This window comes from Diceros bicornis, chromosome 4, assembly GCF_020826845.1.
Source record: "Diceros bicornis minor isolate mBicDic1 chromosome 4, mDicBic1.mat.cur, whole genome shotgun sequence".
Taxonomy (NCBI): Eukaryota; Metazoa; Chordata; class Mammalia; order Perissodactyla; family Rhinocerotidae; genus Diceros; species Diceros bicornis.
In genome coordinates this window covers 98,609,081-98,627,601 of record NC_080743.1, presented here as the reverse complement: position 1 = coordinate 98,627,601, position 18,521 = coordinate 98,609,081, and the positions used below count along the sequence as shown (strand labels likewise).

General features: G+C 38.7%; 1 long non-coding RNA gene across 4 annotated transcripts; it reads right to left on the bottom strand.

Annotated features, from left to right (window-relative positions):
- On the bottom strand, positions 1-18,194 carry LOC131404945 (uncharacterized). 4 transcript variants are annotated; one of them, XR_009219879.1, is made up of 3 exons: positions 17,719-18,194; positions 3,347-3,407; positions 1-43 (listed from the first exon to the last, which is right to left on the bottom strand). It is a non-coding gene; the product is annotated as an uncharacterized LOC131404945 (long non-coding RNA). The 4 variants fall into 4 exon arrangements; XR_009219877.1 differs by lacking the exon at positions 1-43 and adding an exon at positions 58-949; XR_009219876.1 differs by lacking the exon at positions 1-43 and adding an exon at positions 2,595-2,916.
- Positions 18,195-18,521: the final 327 nt, after the last annotated feature.

The following is an 18,521-nucleotide window of genomic DNA, read 5'->3' as shown; positions in this document are numbered from 1 at the left end:
AAATTTTCTTCCCATCTTAAGGAGTTGGAGAGTTTAACAAAAACTAAGAAAAGTACAAATATATTTAAGACTTATTAACATTGTTTACTGAATTTCAACTTTTACAATACATAGACAATTACAGAATATAACAACTGCTACAGAATAAAGGGTAAATGTAATCAACATTGACAACATAAAAGCATGTACACCTGACAGAGGTGTGAACCAGAAAGAGAGGAAGGTGGAACGAAGGGTGAAAGCATTCAACGTCTCTATCTTACAGAATGGGGACTCAAGGGATACCGTCTACAAAAGACAGAAAAACAAAAGGATGTTTACGTATGTTGTTTAAAGTTAAAGTGACCAGTGGAGAGGCTGAGAACAGTAACACAGAAATTCTGAGAAGCCTAAATCTTAGAAAGCGAGAGTCGCAAAAATAACTTAAATCCTCCTCTATTACAGCAGGAAATCAATAGACAATGTCCAAAGTTAACAATTAAGAAAGACCAGTATAAGAATATTATGTAGAGACATGAAAGAAATCACCAGAAGAGCTGAAACAAAAAAAGATTAAAAGAGGTTGCTTTTGGAGAATAAGAAAGGAATAATGGAGAGTGGGACACATCTATTACTTTTTATTATAACCCATTTTAACCATGTGCGTTTATTATTTTCATCCCTTTCCCCCCAAAATTATTTTAACTTTTAAAATAAGTAATATATACCTAAACTGTATTTACAGCATAATTATAATTCCCTAATTGTGGACAGGAAAAAGATAACCATTTGGGGGCTAAGACTAAAGACACTTTTTCCCTCTTTGCTTAAGTTTTAAATGTTGGGTTCCTTAGAGTAAGGGCTTAGCCCCTCTTTTGACTTTGTAATTTCTTTCCATGTGATCTTTCTAGTTTCATGTTTTCAGTGAGCAGCTGCAGCAGTGTTTTCCCAAGTATGATCCATGGATCACCTAGATCAAAATCAGGAAGTGTTTGTTAGAATCAGATTTCCTTGGCCTTAAACTCTAGGTTTGTTTTTCTTTATTTGTTTTAGTATTTCAATTTCTTAAAAAAAAAAAACAAAAACCTTAAAACTACACTGTTGAGGTAACCTGTAATGAAACAGGGTATCCCAATGTAACAGGAATAATACGTCTTTATGAATGTAAATGAATACACTTTGATTTTCAGTAATTGCTACCCCTTACTTGTCCACTGACTCTCAGAGGTATCAAAACCCAGCCTAGCAGATTCAGGCCACAGGGCTTGTTTGATGAAGATGTTTCTCAATCCTTCTGCCTTTGTCAACCATATTGTACATCTTACATCCCAGGGGGAAAACAGGAGGAAATAATATAAAAGAGTAACATGACCTGATTTGTATGCATAATCTAGGATCTGTATGTTGCATGAATCAGTGGAATAATCAGGAGACCTAAGTGGAATGAAGGAGACCAAGTGAGAGGATACTGCAGTAGTCCAGGCAAGAGAAGAAAATAGCTTAAATTAGGTGGCAGCACAGAGACAGAAGTGGATGGCTTCCAGATATATTCTGGAGGTAGACAAATAGACTAGATGTGGAAGTTAAAGGAAAGAGAGATCAAAGATAACAAAATTTTTCAGCTTAAAGAGCTGGATGAATGATGTTGCTATTTACTGAAATGTAGAAGACTGAAGATGTAGGAGAGAAAATCAAGTATTTGTTTTAGCCACTTGAATCCTATATCAATCTTACCATCACTAAAAGTGAGACAATGAAACACTGTGTGCCTTTTTATGTGATACAATATGAAGCACATATTATTATCACCTGTAAATATTCCTGCCCAAAGTTGAATCTGAATCTAATCAAATCTCTAGAAGTAACCTCCACTTACACGAAATACTAAGAATATAGAAATAAGTTAAATGATACCACAAGAAAACAAACCAACACCTAGAATATGGGACATTCTATAGGAAAACTGACTCGGTTTCTGTAACAAGTCAATGGCAGGGACAAAAAAAGGGAAGACTGCTCCAGATTAATAAAAATTTAAGAGGCATAGCAATCAAGGTATGGACTTTGCCTGGATCCTCTTTTGAGCAAACTATAAAAAACATTTTTAAACAATGAGGAAAATTTGATTATGAACTGTGTATTAGATGATACCAAAAATATCGTCAATCTTGTTAAATTACATGATGACATTTTGGTTACATAAGAAAGTGACCATTGCTTATAGGCTACACATAGGAGTGAAACGATATAATATCTAGGATTTGCTTTAAAATATTTCAGCAAGGAAAAAAAAAAAAAAAGAAAAAGGAAATGGAAAAAGAAAATGTGCCAAAATCTTGATAACAGCTAAATCCAGGTGATAAGTATATGAAAAGCATGTTTGAAATTTTCATAATAAAAATTAAAAAGAAGGGGCCGGCCTGGTGGCGCAAGTGGTTAAGTGCATGCGCTCCACTGCGGCGGCCCGGGGTTCGCCAGTTAGGATCCCGGGTGGGCACCGACGCACTGCTTGGCAAGCCATGCTGTTGGCGGCGTCCCATATAAAGTGGAGGAAGATGGGCACGGATATTAGCCCAGAGCCAGTCTTCCTCAGCAAATAAAAAAAAAGAGGGGGATTGGCAGATGTTAGCACAGGGCTGATCTCCTCACAAAAAAAAAAAAAAAAAAAAAAAAATTTAAAAATTAAAAAGAAAAGGGCTCCAGTTTGCCCTGTTCAATTTGCGGTGCCTATTAGACATGCAACTGGGAATGTTAAGTAGAGAGTTGGACATCTGAATCTGGAGTTCTGGGAAGAAGTGGAGAGGTGGAAGTCATATTTTTTTAGCCATGGAACTGGACAGGGTCACCTAGAGCTGAGAAGAAAAGAAAAGAGGGTCAGAGGAGCCAGGACAGAGTCTCGGTACATCCAACATTTGAAGGTCAACATGTGGGAGTCACCTAAGAAGAGAGAGAAGATGTAGTGAGTCAATGACAGAGAAAGAAAACCAAGAGAGTATGGTATTAGCAGAAACCGAGAGAAAAAATATTTCAGAAAAGAAGATGTACTCAACCAATGTCTAAAGTTTCTCAGAAGTGACCACTAGATTTGGTGACACGAAGATCACAAGTGACCTTCACAAAAGCAGTATCAGTAGAGCAAAAGAGATGGAAGCCTTTTGATAACATTAGAAAACCCACTTGTACTTTAAAAAATCTCCCATATACTTTTCTAAATTCAAAATGTATTTTTATGTTTTAATGTAAAACTCTATTTTCCCATTTTATTATAGTTAGTCACAATCTCTTCTGAGAGGATTAGGGCATTTCATCAAACATTTGAACACTTAGTATTAAAGTCCTTCACAGTTAAGAATTAATTATTACTTACACAGCCATCATGCACATTCAGGGTTGCTTCAAGTTTTAATCTTTGGATAAATTCCTTCTGCCTAAAAAGAAAGAAAGAACTAAATAAATCATACAATTTATTGCTGAGAAAAGGGTAACACTGAAGTTAAGATGCTAGGATCTGGCATGAGATAGATTCAAGCCCTAATTTCAATTACTCCATTTATAAGCTGAGTGATATTGGGCAAATTAACCTCCTCCTTAGCCCTTGTTATCACCTACCTACCTCATGTGGTTACTGTAAGGATTAAGCAATTCAAGGACAAAAGAGGCTTAGCACAGTGTTAGGACCACTGTAAACACTCAAATGTTCCCTTCAATTCATCCATCCACTCAACAAATATATCGAGTACTTACTCCATTCCAGGCGGTGTTCTAGAAGCTAGGAATACAGTGGTCAAAAAAAAAACAGAAAAAGATCCCTGCCCTCTAGTGATGTTACTGAAAGACAATAAACAATGTGTCACGTGGTGAAAGTGCTACATGGAAAAATAAAGCAGAGAAAGGGGATAAGAGGGCTGGAAGTGGGAGACAGGGTTTTCAATTTTAAGCAGGTTGGCAAACGGTATTTTGTAAGATGCCACCTATTTTTAAACACGTGAATTTCAGAATGTTCAAATATTTTCTTTTTTTTTTTTTTGTGAGGAAGATCGGCCCTGAGCTAACATCTACCAATCCTCTTCTTTTTGCTGAGGAAGACTGGCCCTGGGCTAACATCCGTGCCCATCTTCCTCCACTTTATACGGGACACCGCCACAGCATGGCCTGACAAGTAGTGCGTCGGTGCGCGCCCGGGATCTGAACTGCTGAACCCCAGGCCGCCTCAGCGGAGCGCTCGCACTTAACTGCTTGCGCCACCAGGCCGGCCCCTCTTTTTTTTGTTTTTGTGGGCAAGATCAGCCCTGAGCTAACATCCGATGCCAATCCTCTCTCTTTTTTTTTTTTTTTTTGGCTGAGGAAGACTGGCCCTGCGCTAACACCTGTGCCCATCTTCCTCCACTTTATATGGGACGCCACCACAGCATGGCTTGACAAGCGGTGCGTCAGTGTACGCCCGGGATCCGAACTTATGAACCCCGGGCTGCCAAAGCAGAGCACACGCACTTAACTGCTGCACCACCAGGCCGGCCCCTTAAAATATTTTAAAGTCCATTTTACGATGACACGTGGCAGCAAAAAAAATGAAATCAGCCTAAATATCCATCAATAGCAGAACAGTTATAATACTGCAAAGATAGAATAAGTCCCTTCTTTGAAAAAGAGAAATACGTTTCCTTTCAAGAAATGAATCATCTCTACCAAAGATGAACCAAAAAGCTTCATGTTTATTCAAAAGCTGTAACGAAAGGAAGCTGAAAATATGACAAAGACCAATAATTAGCTACGTAATCAGGCTGATAAGATCGCAAATAAAATTAAATTTGACTATGCTCTCTGTATACTGTCACAAAGGACAGATTTCTCTATTATGTTTTCTTGCCCTTCAACGAAAAGAGCAAGATCTTCTTGAAGCCAAACTGTTTTCTTTCTTTCTCCTTGATTATAACTGGGAAGATGGCTAGGTAAAGGATGAACACATAGGTTAAAGAATTTTCTTTTCTTTTTTTGCATGGGGGGAATGCTCTATGGTTCTTAAATATATTGGAATAAAACAACCTACAGAAATTCAATATTTTCATGAACTAGGTTGTACTTTATATATTAACTTTTCAAATCTGATTTTTGGTTTTAGATGCTAACTGCAGTAGACCGATAAAAAATTTTTTAAAATCTTTTCCTCTGGGCCAGCAGCAGGCTTGGTAATCCTACTGAGTTATAAACTAAGAGTTAAGAAATAAAATATTCAAATTAACAACATGACAGCAATTAAAATTCATTAGAATACTAAAAAAAAAAGTACTAAAAACTTTTTTTTCCAAATTTTTAAAATCTGGGTTTGAAAACACGGCTCTAGCCATTTCTGTCTAGAGAAAACGGTGGTGGGACATGAGACAAAGTAAGTTCTAGCAAGAACTCTTATACATGAAACTTGTACATAAAAACATGCACTGACACATGATAGTTAAATAGCTCCAGAATGATATTTTTGTATGTGACTTTGGAGATCAAACTGATTGTTTCGTCCACACATCCCATAAAATGTGCTTCTAGAACAAACTAGTGTAAACCTCCTCTACCCTTTTAGTAATTAAATGCACTACATCAAGAAATAGGAGGCGATAGCCACCAGAGAATAAGAACTGTAAGTTAAAAAAATTGACCCCTTCAAATTAAAATAAAAATAAACTCATAGCTGTTATCAAGAACTGTGAAGAGTCTGGTCTACCTGCAAGCTAACAAGTCACCTGCCACCATTTCCTGGATGCCGGCAGAAGAGACAAGACTCACAAGTCAGAGGCAAAGGATTTTACTACTCTAGTAGTATGAGCTTCAGGTTCACATGGGTTCCCTTTGTCCCCCAATTCCCATGGGGCAAGGCAGAGCAGCCTGGGTGAATACTGTACCTGCAGTGGGTTTGAATCACAGCTGGGGAACACTGAACTGAGGGAACCCAGATCTTGTATCAAGCAAACCTGCCTGACCTTTGTCCCAAAGGGAGACATTATCTTTATTACACAGGACAATAAATAAATCTGCCTTCTGCCCCAGAGGGAGATACTATATCTTTCAAGGCTGTTCCCTATATAAACATCCTCGAAAAGATAGTCCAGAACAAAGTAGCCAGGTGGCTCTGCTCACGAGATATGCAGAAATGCAAATAAGCCATGGAGAACTGTCTCCCAACAATTATACACTTGTTATGGGTGAATTTACTTATCATAGTGGCTTCCTACTCGAGTCTTTCTTGCAACCCAAGCTGCTGCTTATAATTTCATCTCTACTTTGACATTCTATTCTATATTAATAGACTATAAGCTCCATAGAAAGAGAAACACTCTTTAGTTCACACTCAAGTGCCTAGAACTGTGCCTAGCAAAAAGTAGGTACTCAACACATATTTGCTGAATCAGTGAATAAATGAATGGGATCATAATAGTCATTCTGTTCTATAATGTGTTTTCACTCAATAATACAGGGTGAACATCTTGCAGTGACAATAAATATAGAGCAGTTGCTCATTTTTAATGGCTAACTTATTGATTCACATACCTAACTCCCTTATTAGACTATGGGATGCTTGGGACAAGAAACGTTAGACTTAGGTTTAAATATCTAACTTGGAACATACCATACATACGCTGAGCAAAACTTAACCTCTCTCAGAGCTTCAGTTTTACGTTTTGTTTTGTTTTATTTTAAGTAAGAACCTTCTTTATTTATTTATTTTTGTGTGTGTGAGGAAGATCAGCCCTGAGCTAACATCCATGCCAATCCTCTTGTTTTTGCTGAGGAAGGCTGGCCCTGGGCTAACATCTGTGCCCATCTTCCTCCACTTTATATATGACGCCGCCACAGCATGGCCTGATAAGCGGTGCATCGGTGCGCGTCCGAGATCCGAACCCGGGCCACCAGCAGCGGAGCACGAGCACTTAACTGCTACGCCACAGGGCTGGCCTCTAGTTTTACGTTTATAAAAGTTTTATATTTGATGGGAACAACAGTGTCAACTTTATAGGTTAATTGTCAGGAGTAAATTAATTAGCATATGCAAAACTCATAGATGTGCCTGATAAACTGAAGATGCTTAAGACTAGTTCTCTCCCTATGTATAAGTGGGACTATTCTAAGATAATATTATCTAAAAAGAGAGAAAATGATTTTAAAAATGACTTCATTAAGGAGTTGAGGTAACTCGAGCTGGTTAAGGGAAAAGAATAAGGCTAACGATACCGAGAAGCAGAACTGGAAAAGCACTTGAACAAAATTTTTCACTTTACTTGACTCTACGGTCTCTTTGAGCTACTTCTCTTCAATGCCGAACTTCCCAGTCATCTACATCCGCTGCCTTCTCTAGCTCACTGCCAGCTCTTCCTTTTCCCGCATTGTTCCTTTTGCCCCCTCCTTTCCATTAGTTTTGTTTTCAGAAATCATGGTTATCAGTACATCCAATGATCTCTTTCAAGACACATTTTTTCATGACTTTACAGTATTATTTGTCACAGCTGACTGCTGTCTCCTTGAAATAATCATCTTCTTTGGTTCTCACGGCATCTTACCAGTAACCAGGAGAACTAAACTCCTCCAAGGACAGACAGAACATAGAACTGTTTCATCTGTGACAGAACACAGGACAAAGAAACGTCACCAAAGTGTGTAAGAACAAAACAGTGAAAATTCAAACAAATGCTTAAAGGCCAATTGTGGGCTAGAGAGACAGTTTAGAATCTCTGGGATCCTCGACACAAGCAGAGTCTGCATTCAGTCAGCAGCTCTTCTCCATGAGCTCCCACCAAGTACTCATAAGTAACACTGAAAACAGGGCAGGAGACTTGAGAGAGCCTCTGTCTGGCAGGACACAGGAATGAACCACCACTCACTTTTCAGGCCCATAACTGTCCCACCTTCCCATGGATCCTCCTTTAGCTTCTTGGAATACTTGGCCAATTGTGTGTTTAAGTCCCTGACAAAGGGTGCCAGCTTCTTCTATAGAACACCCACAATGATAAGACTGGAGACAATGAGAACTGACACAGTACCTTTGTTTTCATGGGTTCAAGCTTGTCCTTCCTACCCTCAATTTACAACCATCTTCCTTTCCCACCTGTCTGTCCTGAGGATGTCAAGCCCCAGCATCAGATATGAAGAGAACAACCTTACAAAGACAGTTCAAATACCAGTAACCCATCTTTGTGTGTATGTATGTTTGTGTTATCTCCTAGTGGTTCTGCTTCTCTGATTGAACCCATTTATGATAAATGCTCTCAGCAAACCAGGAATAGAGAGAAACTTCCTCAATCTGATAAAAAGTGCCTATAAAAACCCTACATCTTATATCATATTTAACGGTGAAAGACTGAACTCTCTCTTCTTAAAATCAGGAACATTACAAGGATGTAATGTAACTCTCACCATTATTATTAAACATATTACTGGCAGTTTTAGCCAATGCAATAATGCAAGAAAAAGAAAAGATGTACAGATTGGAAAGGAAGAAATAAAACAGTCCCTATCAGAAGGTGACATCATTTTCCACGTAGAAAATTCCCAGGAATATACCCAAAAAACACCTAGAACTAATAAGTGAGTTCAGCAAGGTCACAGAATACAAGATCAACAAACGCAAAACATCACTTTTTTTTTTGATTGTTTTGTTTTGTTTTGTTTTTGTGTGTGAGGAAGATCAGCCCTGAGCTAACATCCATGCCAATCTTCCTCTTTTTGCTGAGGAAGACCGGCCCTGAGCTAACAATCTATTGCCAATCCTCCTCCCTTTTTTTTCCTGCAAAGCCCCAGTAGATAGTTGTACGTCACAGTTGCACATCCTTCTAGTTGCTGTATGTGGGACGCCGCCTCAGCATAGCCGGACAAGCAGTGCGTCGGTGCGCACCCGGATACAAACCCGGGCCGCCAGTAGCGGAGCGCGAGCATTTAACCACTAAGCCACGGGGCCGGCCCCCAAAATCACATTTTTATATACTAACAATTAACATGTGGAAGGTGAACTTAAACACAATATCATTTATAATTGCTCCAAAATCAAATATTTAGATATATATATAGCAAACCATGGTGAGGATCTGTATCCTGATAATTACAGAATGCTGATGAAAGAAACCAAAGACCTAAATTAAAGGAATGACATAGCAAATTTATGGATCGAAGACTCAACATAGTGAAGATGTCAGTTCTTCCCAAATTGATATATAAGTCCAAAGCAATTTCTATCAAAATCACAGCAAGGTATTTTGGAGATATGGACAGGCTTATTCTAAAACTCATATAGAAAGGCACAACTCCTAGAATAGCTAACACAATTTTGAAAAAGAAGAATTATGGGAAAAAAAAAAATCACTCAACCTGATGTTAAAACTTACTATACAGCTACAGTAAACAAGACAGTGTGGTGTTTACAGAGAGAGAGACACAGAGATCAATGAAAGAGAATAGAGAATACAGAATTCGATCCATACAAATACGCCCAACTGATTTTTAATAAAGGTGCAAAAGCAATTCAACGGAGCAAATACAGCCTTTTTAAGAAATGGGTGCTGGAGATCCATAGGCATAAAAATCAAATTCAAGCTAAACTGCACACCTTATACAAAAATTAACACAAAATGGACCCTCAACTTAAATGTAAAAATGTAAAACTATAAAACTTTAGGGAAAAAGCATAGAAGACAACCTTCAGGATGTGGGGATAGGTTAAGAGTTCTCAGACGTGATACAAAAAGCATAATCCATAAAAGGAAAAATTCAGGGGCCGGCCTGGTGGCGTAGTGGTTAAGTTCACGAGCTCTGCTTCAGTGGCCTGGGGTTCGCAGGTTCAGGTCTTGGGCGAGGACCTCTGTACTGCTCATCAAGCCATGCTGTGGCAGCATCCCACATACAAAACAGAGGAAGATGGGCACAGATGTTAGCTCAGGCCTAATCTTCCTCACCAAAAAAAAAAAAAAAAAAGAGGAAAAATTGATGAATTGGACTTCACTAAAGTTAAAAACCTTTACTCTGCCAAAGACTCTGTGAAGAAAATCAAAAGATAAGCTATAGACTGGAAGAAAATATTTGCAAACTGCATATCTGGCAAAAGACTAGTACCTAAACTATATAAATAAGTCTCAATACTCAACAGTAAAAAAAAAACTATTAACCCAAATAGAAAATGAGCAAAAGACATGAAGAGACATTTCACTGAAAATACAAAGATGGCAAATAAGCACATGAAAGATGCTCAACATTAGCCATTAGGGAAATGTAAATTAAAACCATGAGATATCACGATATACTTATCAGAATGGCTAAAATAAAAAACAGTGATAACACCAAATACTGGTGATGCAAAGAAACTGGATTAGTCACACATGGCTGATGGGAAGCCTACGGCAGTTTCCTACGAAATTAAACAACGTGCTTACCATACAGTCTAGTAACTGCAATTCTTGGACATATCCCAAAGAGATGAAAACTTATGTTCATATAAAAACCTATATATGAATGTTTGTAATAGTTTTATACTTAACGGTCAAGAACTAGAAATAGACATAATCTAAATATTTGTCAACAGGTGAATGGTTAAATAGTCATACATCCATATCATGAAATACTAATCAACAATAAAAAGGAATAAACTATTGCTATAACAACTTGGATGGATCTTAAGGGAATTAGGCCGAGGGAAAAAGCCAATCTCAAAAGGTTACATGCTGTTCTTTATAATGTTACAGACACGTAATTTATATAACATTCTTGAAATGACAAAATTATCGAGATGGAGAACAGATCAGTGGTTGCCAGGGGTTAGCAGTAGGGAGGGAAAGATGTAGCTGTGACTACAAAAGCGTATCACAAAGAATCGTGATGGCACTGGCTATACCTTAAATGTGGTGGTAACCACATTAACCAATTAATAATGTTAACCAATTAAAATTAACATTAATCTATTAAAAGTAATTAAAATTAATCTCTTAAAACTGCCTGGAACTAAATATACACACACACAAATGAGTGCATGTAAAACTGGAGAAATCTCCATAAAGTTCATAGATTTACCTATGTCGATTTCCTGGTTGTGATATTATAATATAGTTGTATAAGATGTTATCATAGGGGGAACTGGTTGAAGGGTATATAGGATATCTTTGTATTATTTCTTACAACTGCATATGAATCTATAATTATCTCAAAATAAAAAGTTAAAGTACCAAAAAAACCCTTCCCACAAAGAAAACTCCAAGCTCAGATGGCTTCGAGGATGAAAATATCAAATGTTTAAGGAAAAGATAACTTCATTCTACACAAACTCTTCAGAGAAAGAGAAGACGACATTCAACTCATTTATGAGGCCAGCATTATCCTGATACCCAAAAACAGGCAAAACTATAACAAGAAAACTATGGGTTAATATCCTTTATGAACACAGATACAAAATTCTTACCAAAATTGAAGCCAGCAATATCTAAAAGATAATTTACCATAAGCAAGTAGGATTTAGCCCAGGAATTGAAATGTTGGCTCAACGTTCAAAAATCAATCAATAGGTTAATATACCATATTAACAGAATCAATGAAAGGCAAATCATATAATCAAATCAATAGATGCAGGGAAAAACCTTAAAAAAATTCAACAGCTAGTCATGATAAACATTCTCAGCAATCTAAGAATAGAACGGAATTTCTTCAATCGGATAAAGGGCATCTACAAAAATCCTATAGCCAACAACAAATTTGATAGTGAAAGACTGAATGTTTCCTGTCTAAGATAAGGAATGAGGCAAGGATGTCCACTCTCACTACTTCCATTCAAGATTCCACTAGAGTCCTGGCCAGTGCAACTAAGCAAGAAAACGGAAAGAAAAAGAATATAGGTGAAAAATGAAGAAATAAAACTCTCTTAATATGCAGTGACATACTCGTCTACATAAAATCCCCAAGAATCTGCAAAACAAAATTTTATAAGAACTAATGAGTAGGTTTAGTAAAGTTGCAGGATGTAAGGACAATCAAAAAAAAAAAAAATCAATCGTATTTCCATATACCCATGATGAACAACTTCATATTGAAATTAAAAAACAATACCATCTAAAATAGTACTAAAAACATTAAATATATAGGGATAAATATAACAAAATATGTTTAAGATTTGTACATTGAAAAATATAAAACATTGCTGAGAGAAATGAAAGAATACCTAAATAAATGGAGAGAAAAACCACCATTATAGATTGAAAGATTCAATACCATAAAGACTACAGTTCTCCCTGAAATAATGTATAGCTTCAACACAATACCAATCAAAACCCCAGCAGAAACTAACAAGCTGATTCTAAAATTTATATGGAAATGGAAAGAACCCAGAATAGCCAAAATAATTTTGGAAAAAAGAACCAAGTTCAAAATATCACACTAGCTGATTTCAACACCCACTATAAAGACACAAAGTACTGGCACAAAGATAGACACCTAGACCAATGGAACATGGTAGAGGAATTGACTTACATACAGTAAACTGATTTTCAACAAAGGGGAAAGGATAGTCTTCTCACAAATGGTGCTAAATCAACTGCACACTCATATACAAAGAAATGAAACTTGACCCTTACCTCACAGCATACATAAATATGAACTCAAAATTGTTCACAGACCTACATGTAAGAGCTAAAAACAGAAAACTTCTTGAAAAAATGATAGTAGAAAACTTTATGACCTTGGATTGGGTAATGATTCTTAAATAGGACACAAAAAGCATGAAATATAAAAGGTGCCATTAAGAAAAAGACAAGACAAGACACAAACTGGGAGAAAATACTCGCAAAATACGTATCTGATTAAGGACTTGTATCAAGAATATATAAAGAATTCTTACAAGATTAAGAATGTAAATCTGAACATTTAACCAAAATATATGAATGGCAAATGAGCCATGAAAAGAGACCCAAAATCATTAACCATTAGGATTAAATCAAATGCAAATTAAAACAATAATGTTATCATTATACCTACACACCTACTAGAAAGGCTAAAATTAGGAAGGCTCACAACGCCAAGTGCTGATGAGAATGTGGAACAACTGAATTCTCAAACACCGCTGGTGGGGATGCAGTACGGTACAATTATTTTGGAAAACAGTCTGGCAGTTTCTTATAAACACTTATCAGAAAACTCAGCAACCCCATTACAGGTATTTTCCAAGAAATGAGGATTTAAAAGTGTCCTACTCTAGTTATTTTTTCCAAGATATAAATAAAATGAAGTTTCATTATTTATATCTTCTTTATTAGCCACCAGCAGTGTTTAAAAAAATTTTTTTTAAATCTGCTGCAAATACTTGGGAAATGTATCCACCCTTACCTTGGAGTCAATGACATTCAATTACAATTATAAAAAACATACACCATCCAGTACAGTTTTGCAAACCTCAAGCCAAGACTCATTAGTGGATATTCTACTGGGTCAACACTAACATTTTTAACAACATGATACAGAACAGAAAATAGAATGTGCCCCACCTAGTAAAGCTAAATACCATTTGGAGAATCTTTTATTTTAGGTGTGTGTGTGTATCACAAGTTGCCATTTCAATGCATTTTTACCGTGTATCGTGGTCAAAACATTTGAAAAGCACTGACCTAAAACACACCTGTAATATAAATTCTATGCCACCAGAAGCTCCTATCCCTTCTAAGCACTTTCATCCTGTACCAGGGGGAATGAAATCCACAGCTGTCTGCAGCTGTTATGACTGGTAATATGCCTTTGGTGGCCTTATCTTTAGGAATTATCTGCATATTCTACCAAATATATCTGCCATATTTGATAGCCATTTTTCACTACTAAAATCAGACATGTTTCAACTTTCATTGAGATTGCAAGACTAAAGAAACAACATAGAAATATTCCACTAACTTTTCCCCCCGTAGCTAACAAGGAGGCAAAAGTCAGAATTTACTGACCCTCATGTATTGTAACTTGGCAACACAGTATGAAGAACTTGGTAAGTCTGAATGCAGATGTATTCAGAATATACTAAAGAGTAATCTAAATGCAAAATTATCCATTTCACTACATATTGACTCTAATGATATTCAAAGGACACAGACTTCCTAATCCTCTGAGAAAAAGAGATTTCAGTCTCCACTATAAAGTTGTCACTGGCTGCTATAGTCTGAATGCTTGTATTGCTCAAAAATTCCTTTGCTGAAATCCTAACCCCCAAGGTGACAGTACAGGAGATGTGATCTTTGGGAGGAGATTAGCATTGGATTAGTGCCCTTATAAAAGAGACCCTAGAGAGTTAGCTCCCCCTTTTGCCATGTGAGGTTACCGTGAAAAGACGGCTATGAAGCAGCAAGCAGGCCCTCACAAGATGCAGAACCTGACTGTGTGGGCACCGTGATCTCAGCCTTCCAACCTCCAAAACTGTGAGAAATAAATTTCTGTTGTTTAGAAGCCACCCAGCTTACGGTATTTTGTTACAGCAGCCGAAGCTGACCAAGACACTGCCTCATCACAATTTACACATTTTATGATAAACATTTTACACATTACAGCAAACAACTCCCTCAAAAAGTTTCTTTAAATTATTTTTTTGTCAATTACTGTCTTTTAATTTAGAAGGGTTAGAAAGTGTAAATTCAAGTTGTAGGCAAGTCTGTCTAAAATGACAGAAATATCAATAGAAAGAGGAAATGTACAGAAATGATAGTTTTTTATAAGCAATGTTTATCTTTATAAAACTGTATAAATATATACACAAATGAAATATATGTGGCTAATAAGTTATTATAATAATCACTAAATTATATACTAAATAATCACTAAATCACTAAATAATCACTAAATAAATCACTAAATCACTAAATAATAACTATAATAATCACTAAAAGCGCTACTCTATAGCTAGAATACAGTACCTTGAGAAACTGAAACATTTAAACCTACAGGTGTCCCTGACTCTGGACTCTGACAATTACTCTTTAAAAAAATAAATCCTACACTGAAATTTAAATCAGACTCATAAAGATTACAATCCCTGGCCTAGCCTCTGAATCCATGCTAGACCAAACAACACTCTATTGGTTCAGGGGAATCTTGTGAATGTGGGGACTATAAGTAAATACGTACATCTTTTTCTTCTAAATAACATATGATAAATTATTTATCTTCATTCCCACAATATAAAAAGATATTTTGTGAACTGTAATTTTCTTTGATGGGAGGAAAGGAGGTAATTAACCAAATTTAAATAAAATCACCTACAAAGCTTGAATACTACTATAGGAAAGACACGTTATGGTGAAATAATTTGAAATGTAAATGTTACAAGAAAAATCTGTCAATTCATTCTATCCCAATTTTATTGTTATTTAGCAGTAATTCATTATTAGAAATACAAATAATGGAAATAAATCCGAAAAATATTTAACCTACAAAATCGTGATAAACAAAATGTTTAAATAGAAGTCTCAAAAAAAAAAATCTATTTATTTTCCAAAACCCTTGGACTTGGACTTTTTAAAAGGAAAGCTTTATAAGAGTACTTCAAAATATCATTTTTTAAAAATCTCATTAATTCAGGATTTTGCTGTGTCCTGAATACTAAATCAAGATTAGCACTGTGGTGTGGAAGAATGAGATTAATGGTGTAAAGAAAGTCTACGAAGGCCAAGAAATTACTGGACAAGCTATTTTCAAATACTTAGAAACCATTTTGAAAGGAAGCTGTTGCAAGAATGTGCTAATTATAAAGTACATATTATTAGCACATTTAATATATTATTTAAGATAAGGAACTCCCTGTATGTATATACATATATTTGAAAATCTATAATTTAGACTTTCTACTAAAGTCAGTAGACTCTCACTCTTCAATTCCCCTCTACCCAACACACAAACTCCACCCTCACTAGTGACTTAGAGTAGAAAGGGAAAAAGAAAATGTATGGTTTTGTTAGATTTTAATTGACTCTATCATAGATACAACTGAACTAACTGAACCAGAAGAAAACATTAATATATAAACCTATATATAAGTACTTAACTGTCCAACTAATTGAGATAAAGGACCAAATCATAATTCATTCTTGCAGAACACAGTATTCAAGTTTGTTGTATTAAACTAGAATTTCTTTCTCAGGGAACAAACATTAAAAGAAATACTGCACATCTTTCTCGGTTACTGGCTTACAAAAAGCACTCTCTATTGACGTTTAATTTTAAAACGATTAATCACCACTCTAGGTACTCATCGTAGAACAAATGCACAAAAATCATGTACAAGGATGTTCACTGCAGTGCTGTTGGTAACAGGGACCGTCCACTTAAAGAGGAAAGGTTGAGTCAACTGCGGTACCTCGTACTGTTAAATACTAAGCAACAGTTTAAGACTGAATATTCAGATCCTTTTTACTGCCATGGAAAGATCTCCAAGATGTAGTGTAGAAAAAGCAAGCCGCAAAACAGTGTTCACAAAATGACACCAATATGCAGGTCTCACACAGACACAAAACTATAGCATTTCTATACGCACATATGTGCTTGTAAGAATGCAAAAGAAAGTCCGGAAGAGTATTCAGGAAACGGTGTCACCTCTAAGGGTGTGTGTGTGAAATTGTAATGGGAGGGATCCCAGGAATTTTTGCTTCACTTTTACTGAGTTTTTACAAGGAGAATGTATTCCTCTTTCACTTGAGACACAAAAAAACAAGAATAAGAAAAAAATGCTTGCTAACTTCTCTCAAATAATTTACAAACCAGAACTGTCAGGTGTAATGAGATTTCATTTTCTTTTATTGACTTGAAGTCAAAACCAAATAACATCAACAAATACTTACCTAGCAAAAAGTGACAAAATTGGAAGGAAAAAAATTTTAAATGATGTTGTCTTCTCTTCAAATAAAAAACAATGAGAGATTAAAGAGTAAGGAAAAGATTGCACAGGAAGAAACAAAGCAGACCCTTACTAAACAGGCCCACCTTGAAGATTTTTTGAGGCTTTTGAGGCAGCTCAGGCGTGACCCAGAATTCTCACCAAACCACTTTACCCAAAACGAAACAAAGTGGAATACTGTTCCCTCAAGTATTGAAGGTTGTTTTTAGAAAGCTTAACTAAGAAACAGTAAATGCCAAGTGTGCTTCCCGGGGGTGGGAACAGGACCGTGAAACCCTACACCTCCTTACAGCGCTCAGAACCACGCCAACAGCGAGGCACCGGGGGCGCGGGGTGGGGCGAGCTCGGCCGACACTTGCAGGGTCTGGCTCGGCGCCGCAGGACAGTTGACGCCGAGTCCGCCCGGAGGTGAAGTCCCCGAGGGTGGTCAGCGCGTCGCCGCCCACACCTGACCCTCCAAGACGGAAGGGACGGGGGTCAACAAAAACTTAGGTCCTTCGGCGGAGCGAGGAGAGCGTTGGAGGCGAGCAGAAGCGCCCACTTCTGCTCCAAACGAAGCAGCTGCGGGGGGTTCGGCAGGTCTCCTCCCGAGTCCCACTCCAGAAGCGACCCCAACACCCCTCCTGTCCAGGACTGTCTGCCCCGGTCCGGCCCCCGAGGAAATCCCAGCAAGGGCGGCGCCTGGCAGCAAGCGAAGAGGGTTGGCGGCGGGAGGACAGGGCGCAGGTCCGCCGGCCGAGGGCCACCCAGCGCCTGTCCGGGCGCCCCCGCCGAGGGCCGTCCCGCCTCCCACACCCCCGCGGCGACGCCCCCTCCCCCACCTCTGGGCGGCGACCTCAGCGCCTCCGCCCCGGGGCCCCGCTCACCCAGGTAGCGGTTCCGCAGCCGGGACGGGTCCTCCAGCCCGAGGGACCTTTTCCTCACGTCCCACAACAGGTGTGGGCAGGAGCCACGCCGAGACATGGCTCTGCCCGGCCGGGGCGGGACGGCAGACCACCGCGTGGGGGAGGGGGAGGGGACACGCGGATCAACACCCGAGTGGCCCCGGCACCATCCGTGCGCCGGCCCTCGCGGGAGCAGGGGCTTAGACGGCGCCGCCTTCGCCCCCGAAGCCCGGCCGCGCCCGGGCCGGAGCTCGCCTCATACTCTCCTTCTCAGACTACCCAGAACATCCTGAGATCAGCAACAGTCCCCTCCCTCGGCCCCCCTCCCACAGGACGAGGAGGCGGAGGTGGCCGCGACTCCTCCCTCTCCTCTCCTCGTTCTCGGCACGCTCCCCGCCAAGCCTCTCTCGCGAGACGACGACCACCCCGGGGACTGATGCCGGCGCGTGCCACGGCGCCCTCACCCTAGAAAAGTGGGTTCAGGCCACTCTAGCCAAATCCTTAATTCTCTGCGGATGAATGAGGAATAGAGAGAGAAGAGGCTGAGATCTGAAGTCTGTCGCTCACGAGTCTCGTTCCAAAGGAAGCAAGAGTTGTGCGGCGTCATCTTTAGTTGGGGCACGGAAGGCCCGGAAAGCCCATTTTAACTGCGGGCCTCCTTGATCAAAGTGAAAGGGGATTACACCGGCGCAGCTTCACTTTCCCTTCTCCAACATGGCCTCGAGGGCAGGAAGGAGAAAGTGGAGCTTCGCGCTGGGCCCCGCCCGCGCCGCGGGGCGGGCCAA